Source organism: Bos indicus, chromosome X (assembly GCF_029378745.1).
Source record: "Bos indicus isolate NIAB-ARS_2022 breed Sahiwal x Tharparkar chromosome X, NIAB-ARS_B.indTharparkar_mat_pri_1.0, whole genome shotgun sequence".
NCBI classification, from domain to species: domain Eukaryota; kingdom Metazoa; phylum Chordata; class Mammalia; order Artiodactyla; family Bovidae; genus Bos; species Bos indicus.
In genome coordinates, this window is record NC_091789.1 from 46,032,936 (window position 1) to 46,042,850 (window position 9,915).

The window sequence follows — 9,915 nt, forward strand, 5'->3', positions numbered from 1 at the left end:
AGTTGTTTTATGGAATTTACTCGACATTTAAATGCTCTTTTGATGAATTTGTGGGGGAGAAAGTGTTCTCCCCGTCCTACTCCTCTGCCATCTTGGCTCCTCCCTCATCGCTAAGAAATTTTAAGCAGTCATACTGTTAAAATTTTAACAGGTTAAGGTTATTTTTAGTTTTTCCTTACTCTCAAGTGATGTTTATTTTGGTCTTAGATTATTAATCTCCTATAATTATTCTATATTTATCTAAACATGTTGAAGATGTTTACATGAGAGCATAAGTTTAGAAAGTTTTATCTTCCAATTCAGCTTTTTCTCTCCCTTTGGAGACTGAAGTCTCAGAATATATGAAGCATTCTTCTTTCTGTTGAAATTAATACCAGCTATTCTCAGTATTAATACAACAAAAGAAAACTCTTCTTCTTACAATAACTATACTGTTTCTTATGCCACAAGTAAAATTTTCCTACAGATATGAATTATGAATAAAATATATTTATTGCATTATTATCATGTACCAGACGCTCTGGTGTTTTGCATGATGTATCTCATTTTGTTTCACATAAATCCTTGTAGATACTTAATAATTTTTTCCCTTAAAACAACTTACATGATAATTATTTTATCTTCTTTACCACAGAATCTCAGTGTCCATAAATGTGCCTGGAACATAAGAGGTATAATATTTGTTAAATGAATTGATTATATGACTGGATTTTTATTATGCAAATTAGAAAGCTGAGGTACAGAAATTTTAAAATACTTATTCAAGTATACATAGATAGTAGATAACATAGTCAGGACTCAACTAAGTTCTGCCTGATTCCACAAAGTCCTTTCCCATAACCACAGTTTTGCTTGCCTTTGCAAAATCTGTCATACCTGGTGCTATTTTCCTCAGCCTCGATTCAGCTCAGTTCAGTCCCTCAGTCGTGTCCGACTCTTTGCGACCCCATGACTCACAGCACAACAGGCCTCCCTGTCCATCACCAACTCCTGGGGTTTACTCAAACTCATGTCCATCAACTTGGTGATGCCATCCAGCCATCTCATCCTCTGTCATCCTCTTCTCCTCCTGCCCCCAATCTCTCCCAGAATCAAGGTCTTTTTCAATAAGTCAACACTTCACATGAGGTGGCTAATGTACTGGAGTTTCAGCTTTAGCATCAGTCCTTCCAATGAACACCCAGGACTGATCTCCCTTAGAATGCACTGGTTGGATCTCCTTGCAGTCCAAGGGACTCTCAAGAGCCTTCTCCAACACCACAGTTCAAAAGCATCAATTGTCCAGTGCTCAGCTTTCTTCACAGTCCAACTGTCATATACATACATGATGACTAGAAAAACAATAACCTTGACTAGATGGACCTTTGTTGGCAAAGTAATGCCTCTGCTTTTTAATATGCTATCTAGGTTGGTCATGACTTTCCTTCGAAGGAGTAAGTGTCTTTTAATTTCATGGCTGCAATCACCATCTGCAGTAATTTTGGAGCCCAAGAAAATAAAGCCAGCCACTGTTTCCACTTTTTCCCCATCTATTTCCCATGAAGTGGTGGGACCAGATGCCATAATTTTAGTTTTCTGAATGTTGAGATTTAAGCCAACTTTTCACTCTCCACTTTCACTTTCAACAAGAGGCTTTTGAGTTCCTCTTCACTTTCTGCCATAAGGGTGGTGTCATCTGCATATTTGAGGTTATTGATATTTCTCCCGGCAACCTTCATTCCAGCTTGTGCTTCTTCCAGTCCAGCGTTTCTCATGATGTACTCTGCATATAAGTTAAAAAAGCAGGGTGACAATATACAGACTTGACGTACTCCTTTTCCTATTTGGAACCAGTCTGTTGTTCCATGTCCAGTTCTAACTGTTGCTTCTTGACCTGCATACAGATTTCTCAGGAGGCAGGTCAGATGGTCTGGTATTCACATGTCTTTCAGAATTTTCCATAGTTTATTGTGATCCACACAGTCAAAGGCTTGGCATAGTCAACAAAGCAGAAATAGATGTTTTTCTGGAACTCTCTTGCTTTTTCCATGATCCAGCAGATGTTGGCAATTTGATCTCTGGTTCCTCTGCCTTTTCTAAAACCATCTTGAACATCTGGAAGTTCATGGTTCATGTATTGCTGAAGCCTGGCTTGGAGAATTTTGAGGATTACTTTACTAGCGTGTGAGATGAGTGCAATCGTGTGGTTGTTTGAGCATTCTTTGGCATTGCCTTTCTTTGGGATTGGAATGAAAACTGACCTTTTCCAGTCTTGTAGCCATGGCTGAGTTTTCCAAGTAAACTTCAAATATTAACCTCTCTCCTAGTTTCAATAATCCATATTCACTTTAACTTTTTTTTTTTTTAATTCTTGGTCCTCTAAGTCCGCAAAGTCTTTTGCTTAAAGAAGCTGAAGAGTTTTTTTTTTTTTTCCCCTTGCTTCAGCTTTTTAACCATTTTTATAGATATTTTGTACCAGAATATATGCGTGGGTGGCTGTGATGGTGCACAGAGCGTGGCTGAGAGGAGCTACCCCACGTCCGAGGTCAGGGGCAGAATCTGGGAGGACTCCATGCCCAAGAAGTGGCAGGCAACAGGAGTTACCCCATGTCCGAGGTCAGGGGCAGCAGCCGGGAAGAGCTACACCGTGTCCGAGGTCAGGGGCGGTGGCCAAGAGTGCTAGGCTGCGACAGCGCAGGAGCAGCTGGTAGGAGCTACCCCACGTCTGAAGTCAGGGGCAGCGGGTGGGAGGAGCTACCCCACGCCCAAGTCCAGGGGCGCCGGCTGGGAGGAGCTATCCCACGCCCAAGGCCAGGGGTGGCAGCCAAGACTAGCAATCCCATGTCCAAGGAGCGGTGGCTGTGCGGGCGCAGGAAGGCATAGACGAGTTACTCCACATTCAAGGACAGGAGGGGTGGCTATAAGGAGATACCCTTCATCCAGGGTAAGGAGCAGCGGCTGCGCTTTGCTGGTGCAGCCATGAAGAGATACACCACACCCAAGGCAAGAGACCCCAGGTAAGATGATAGGTGTTGCAAGAGGGCATCAGAGGGCAGACACACTGAAACCATACTCACAGAAAACTATTCAATCTAATCACACTAGGACCACAGCCTTGTCTAACTCAATGAAACTAAGCCATGCCTGTGGGGCCACCCAAGACGGGCGGGTCATGGTGGAGAGGTCTGAAAGAATGTGGTCCACTGGAGAAGGGAATGGCAAACCACTTCAGCATTCTTGCCTTGAGATCCCCATGAACAGTATGAAAAGGCAAAATGATAGGATACCGAAAGAGGAACTCCCCAGGTCGGTAGGGGCCCAATATGCTACTGGAGATCAGTGGAGAAATAACTCCAGAAAGAAGGAAGGGATGGAGCCAAAGCAAAAACAATACCCAGTTGTGGATGTGACTAGTGATAGAGGCAAGGTCCAATGCCATAAAGAGAATATTGCATAGGAACCTGGAATGTCAGGTCCATGAATCACGGCAAATTGGAAGTGGTCAAACAGGAGATGGCAAGAGTGAACGTTGACATTCTAGGAATCAGCGACTGAAATAGACTGGAATGGGTGAATTTAAATCAGATGACCATTATATCTACTACTGCAGGCAGGAATCTCTCAGAAGAAATGGAGTAGCCATCATGGTCAACAAAAGAGTCTGAAATGCAGTACTTGGATGCAATCTCAAAACTGACAGAATGATCTCTGTTCGTTTCCAAGGCAAACCATTCAACATCACAGTAATCCAAGTCTATGCCCCAACCAGTAATGCTGAAGAGTCTGAAGTTGAACGGTTCTATGAAGACCTACAAGACCTTTTAGATCTAACACGCAAAAAAAAAAAAAAAAAAAGATGTCCTTTTCATTATAGGGGACTGGAATGCAAAGGTAGGAACTCAAGAAAGACCTGGAGTAACAGGCAAATTTGGCCTTGGAATATGGAATGAAGCAGGACAAAGACTAATAGAGTTTTGCCAAGAAAATGCACTTGTCATAGCAAACACCCTCTTCCAACAAAACAAGAGAAGACTCTACACATGGACATCACCAGATGGTCAACACCGAAATCAGATTGATTAAATTCTTTGCAGCCAAAGATGGAGAAATTCTATACAGGCAACAAACACATGACCAGGAGCTGACTGTAGCTCAGATCACCTTATTGGCAAATTCAGACTTAAATTGAAGAAGTAGGGAAAACCACTAGACCATTCAGGTATGACCTAAATCAAATCCCTTAAGATTATACAGTGGAAGTGAGAAATAGATTTAAGGGACTAGATCTGATAGACAGAGTGCCTGATGAACTATGGACAGAGGTTCATGACATTGTACAGGACACAGGGATCAAGACCATCCCCAAGGAAAATAAATGCAAAAAAGCAAAATGGCTTTCTGAGGAGGCCTTACAACTAGCTGTGAAAAGAGAGAAGTGAAAAGGAAAGTAGAAAAGGAAACATATAAGCATCTGAATGCAGAGTTCCAAAGAATAGCAAGAAGAGATAAGAAAGCCTTCCTCAGCGACCAATACAAAGAAATAGAGGAAACCAATAGAATGGGAAAGACTAGAGATCTCCTCAAGAAAATTAGAGATACCAAGGGAAAATTTCATGCAAAGATGGGCTCGATAAAGGACAGAAATGGTATGGACCTATAGATATTAAGAAGAGGTGTCAGGAATACACAGAAGAACTATACAAAAAAGATCTTCATGACCAAGATAATCAAGATGGTGTGATCACTGACCTAGAGCCAGACATCCTGGAATGTGAAGTCAAGTGGGCCTTAGAAAGCATCACTACGAACAAAGCTGGTGGAGGTGATGGAATTCCAGGTGAGCTATTTCAAATCCTGAGAAACCTATATACAGGTCAAGAAGCAACAGTTAGAACTGGACATGGAAGAACAGACTGGTTCCAAATAGGAAAAGGAGTACGTCAAGGCTGTATATTGTCACCCTGCTTATTTAACTTATATGCAGAATAAATCATGAGAAACGCTGGGCTGTAAGAATCACAAGCTGGAATCAAGATTACTGGGAGAAATATCAATAACCTCAGATATGCAGATGACACCACCCTTATGGCAGAAAGTGATGAGGAACTAAAAAGCCTCTTGTTGAAAGTAAAAGTGGAGAGTGAAAAAAGTTGGCTTAAAGCTCAACTTTCAGAAAACTAAGATTATGGCATCTGGTCCCACCACTTCATGGGAAATAGATGGGGAAGGAAACAGTGGAAACAGTGTCAGACTTTATTTTATTTATTTATTTATTTTGGCTCCAAATGACTGCAGATTTTGACTGCAGCCATGAAATGAAAAGATACTTACTCCTTGGAAGGAAAGTTATGACCAACCAACCTAGATAGCCTCTTGAAAAGCAGAGACATTACTTTGCCAACAAAGGTCCGTCTAGTCAAGGCTATGGTTTTTCCAGGTGTCATGTATGGATGTGAGAGTTGGACGATGAAGAATGCTGAAGAATTGATGCTTTTGAACTGTGGTGTTGGAGAAGACTCTTGAGAGTCCCTTGGACTGCAAGGAAATCCAACCAGTCCATTCTGAAGGAGATCAGCCCTGGGATTTTTTTGGAAGAAATGATGCTAAAGCTGAAACTCCAGTACTTTGGCCACCTCATGCGAAGAGTTGATTCATTGGAAAAGACTCTGATGCTGGGAGTGATTGTGGGCAGAAGGAGAAGGGGACGACAGAGGATGAGATGGCTGGATGGCATCACTGACTCAATGGACGTGAGTCTGAGTGAACTCCGGGAGTTGGTGATGGACAGGGAGGTCTGGCGATCTGCGATTCATGGGGTTGCAAAGAGTCGGACACGACTGAGTGACTGAACTGAACTGAATTGGTATATATATATATAATTTGTAATACTGGTAACCCACCCAGAGTCATTTTTTTAACTTATTTATTTTGCTTTAAAATATTGTGTTGGTTTCTGAAATACAACAATATGAACTAACCATAGGTATATGTATGTCCCCTTCCTCTTGAACCTCCTTGCCACCTTCTGACACAACCCACTTGTCTAGGTTGTCACAGAGTACTGGTTTAAGCTCCTTGAGTCATACAACAAATCTCCACTGGCTATCTGTTTTACAATAATATAATTGTTTTCATGCTACTCTCTCATTTAGACCCACCTCTCCTTCCCCTCCTGTTTCCACAAGTCTGTTCTTTATGTCTAGGTCTCTATTGATGCCCTGCAATTAGATTCATCAATACCATCTTTCTAGATTCCATATATATGTATTAATACACAATATATGCTTTTCTTTTTATGACTTACTTCACTCTTTATAATAAGCTCTAGGCTCATTCACATCATGAGAACTGACTCAAATGAGTGCCTTTTTATGGCTGAATAGTATTCCATTGTGTGTGTGTATCTCTCTCTCTCTCTCTCTCTCTCTCTCTCTCTATATATATATATATATATATATATATATATATATATCACAGCTGCTTTATGCTTTCATCTGTTAATAGACATCTAGGTTGCTTCTGTCGACTATCTATTGTAAATATTGTAAATAGAACTGCAATGAGCATTAGGTTACGTGTCTCCTTTTCAGTTATGGTTTTCTCAGGGTATATGCCCAGTAGTAGAATTGCTGGGTCATATGGTAGTTTTATTACTAGTTTATTAAGGAATCTCCATACTATTATTCATAGTAGTTATATCAATTTACATTCCCACCAAGTTTGCAAGAGTGTTTCCTTTTCTCTACATTCTCTCTCGCATTTTTTGTTTGTAGATTTTTTTTGACGATGGCCATTCTTACTTATGTGAGGTGATATTTCATTGTAGTTTGATTTTGCATTTCTCTGTGAATGAGTGATGTTGAGTATCTTTTCATGTTTTTAATAACCATCTTGTGTCATCTCACATGCTAACTAAGTAGTGCTCAAAATTCTCCAGGCTAGACTTCAACAGTACATGAAATGAGGACTTCCAGATGTTCAAGCTGGATTTAGAAAAAGCAGAGGAGCCAGAGATCAAATTGCCAACATCCCTTGGATCATAGAAAAAGCAAGATGATTCCTGAAAAACATCTACTGCTTTATTGACTATGCTAAAGCCTTTAACTGTGTGGATCACAAAAAAACTGTAGAACACTTTTAAAGTGTTGGTAATACCAGACCACCTTACCTGCCACCTGAGAAATCGGTATTCTGGTAAAGAAGCAACAGTTAGAACCAGCATGGAACAATGGACTGGTTCCAAATTGGGAAAGGAATACTTCATGGCTGTATATTGTCATCTTGTTTATTTAACTTATATGTAGAGTATATCATGAGAAAGGCTAGGAGGGATAAAGCACAAGCTGGAATCAAGATGGCCAGGAGAAATGTCAATAACCTCAGATATGCAGATGACATCACACTTTTGGCTGAAATCAGAGGAACTAAAGAGCCTCTTGATGAAAATGAAATAGGAGAGTGAAAAAGCTGGGTTAAAACTCAACATTAAGAAAGGAAGATCATGGCATCTGGTCCCATCACTTTATGATAAATAGATTAGGAAACAATGGAAACAGTGACAGACTTTATTTTCTTGGGCTCCAAAATCACTGCAGATGGTGACTGCAGCCATGAAATTAAAAGATGCTTGCTCCTTGGAAGAAAAGCTATGACAAACTAGATAGCATATTCAAAAGCAGAGATGTTACTTTGCTGACAAAGTCCCATATAGTCAAAGCTATGGTTTTTCCATTAGTCACATATGGATGTGGGAGTTGGACCATAAAGAAAGCTGAACACTAAAGAATTGATGCTTTTGAACTGTGGTGTTGGAGAAGACTCTTGAGAGTTCTTTGGACAGCAAGGAGATTCAATCAGTCCATCCTAAAGGAAATAAGTCCTAAATATTCATTGGAAGGACTGATGCTGAAACTGAAGCTCCAATACTTTGGCCATCTGATGCGAAGAACTGACTCATTAGAAAAGACCCTGATGCTGGCAAAGATTGAAGTTAGGAGGAGAAGGGGACGGCAAAGTATGAGATGGTTGGATGGAATCACCGACTCAATGGACATGTGTTTTAACAAGCTCCAGGTGTTGGTGAATGACAGGGAAACCTGGCATACTGCAGTCTATGGGGTCATAAAGAGTTGGGCACGACTGAGTGACTGAAATGAACTGATGTCTTCTTTGGAGAAATGGCTGTTTAGGTCTTCTGGCCACTTTTTGATTGGGTTGTTTGTTTTTCTTTTATTGAGCTACTTGTATATTTAAGAGATTATTCGTTTATCAGTAGCTTCATTTGCTATTATTTTCTCCCATTCTGAGGGTTGCGTTTTCGATTTTTTTTAATAATTTCCTTTGCTGTGTAAAAGCTTTTAAGTTTATTAGGTCCGAGTTGTTTGTTTTTGTTGTTTTTTCCATTACTCTAGAAAATTCATCATAGAAAATCTTGTTGTGATTTATGAAGAGTGTTCTGCCCACTCTAAGAGTGTTTTCTAGCCTCTGGTATTACATTTAGGTCTTTAATCCCTTTTAAGTTTATCTTTGTATATGGACCTCTTTTGTCTCCTTAGGAAGGTTTCTTCCTAGATATTTTATTCCTCTTTATGTTGCAATAGTTAATGGGATTGTTTGCTTAATTTCTATTTCTGATTTTTCATTGTTGGTATATAGGAATGCAAGGGATTTCTGTGTATTGATTCTGTATCTTGTGACTTTGCTAAATTCACTGATTAGCTCTAGTAATTTTCTGATAGTATCTTTAGGATTTTCAATGAACAGTATCATTTCGTCTGCAAGCAGTGAGAATTTTGGTTCTTTATTTATAATTTTGATTCTTTTTGCTTCCTTTTCTTCTCTGATTGTCATGGCTAGGACTTCTGAAAATAGGTTGAATAATAACGGCAAGAGTGGGAACCCTTATCTTGTTCTTGATCTTAGAGGGGATGTTTTCAGTGTTTCAACAGTGAGAATGTTTGCTATGGGTTTACAGTATATGGCCTTTACTATGTTGAGGTAGATTCCTTATATGTCCATTTTTGAAAAGCTTTTTTTTTTTTTATCATAAATGGGGGCTGGATATTTTTTCCAAACCTTTTTCTGTATATATTGAGAATATAATATTATTTTTATCTTTTATTGATATTGTGAATCACATTGATTGGGTTGCATATATTGAAAATCTTTGCATACTTGGAATGAGTTTGTCTTGATCATGGTGTACGTTCCTTTCAGTGTGCTGTTGGATTCTGTTTGCTAGAATTTTGTTGAGGATTTTTGCATTTAGGTTCATCAGTGTTATTGGCTTGTAATTATATTTTATTTTATTTGTGATGCCTTTATCTGGTTTTGTTATCAGGGTGATGGTGGCCTCATAGAAGAAGTATGGAAATGATCCATCCTCTGCAATTTTCTAGGTATTAGGTATTAGAGCATCTCTAGACTTTTGATAGAATTCACCTGTGAAGCCAACTAGCTCTAGGCTTTTGATTGTGGAGAGATTTTTGACCACAGTTTTGATTTTAGTACTTGTTATTGGCTTATTCATAATTTGTATTTCTTCCTGGTTCAGTCTTGGAAGGTTGAACTTTTTAAAGCATCTGTCCCTTTCTTCCAATTTGTTCATTTTATTGGCATATAGTTCCTCATAGGAGTCTACTCTGACCCTTTCTATTTCTGCATTGTTTGCTGTAACTTCTCCTTTTTCATTTCTACTTTTGTTGATTTGAGTCTTCTCCCCTTTTTGCTTGAGGAGTCTGACTGATGGCTTGACAATTTCATTTATCTTCTCAAAGAACTAGCCTTTTGTTTCATTGATCTTCTATTGTTTTCTTCATTTATTTCTGCTCTGATCAGTATAATTTCTTTACTTCTACTAACTTTGGGCGTCTTTTGTTCTCTTTTTTCCAAATTTCTTAAGTGAAAAGTGAGGTTGTCTATTCAATGTTTCCCTTA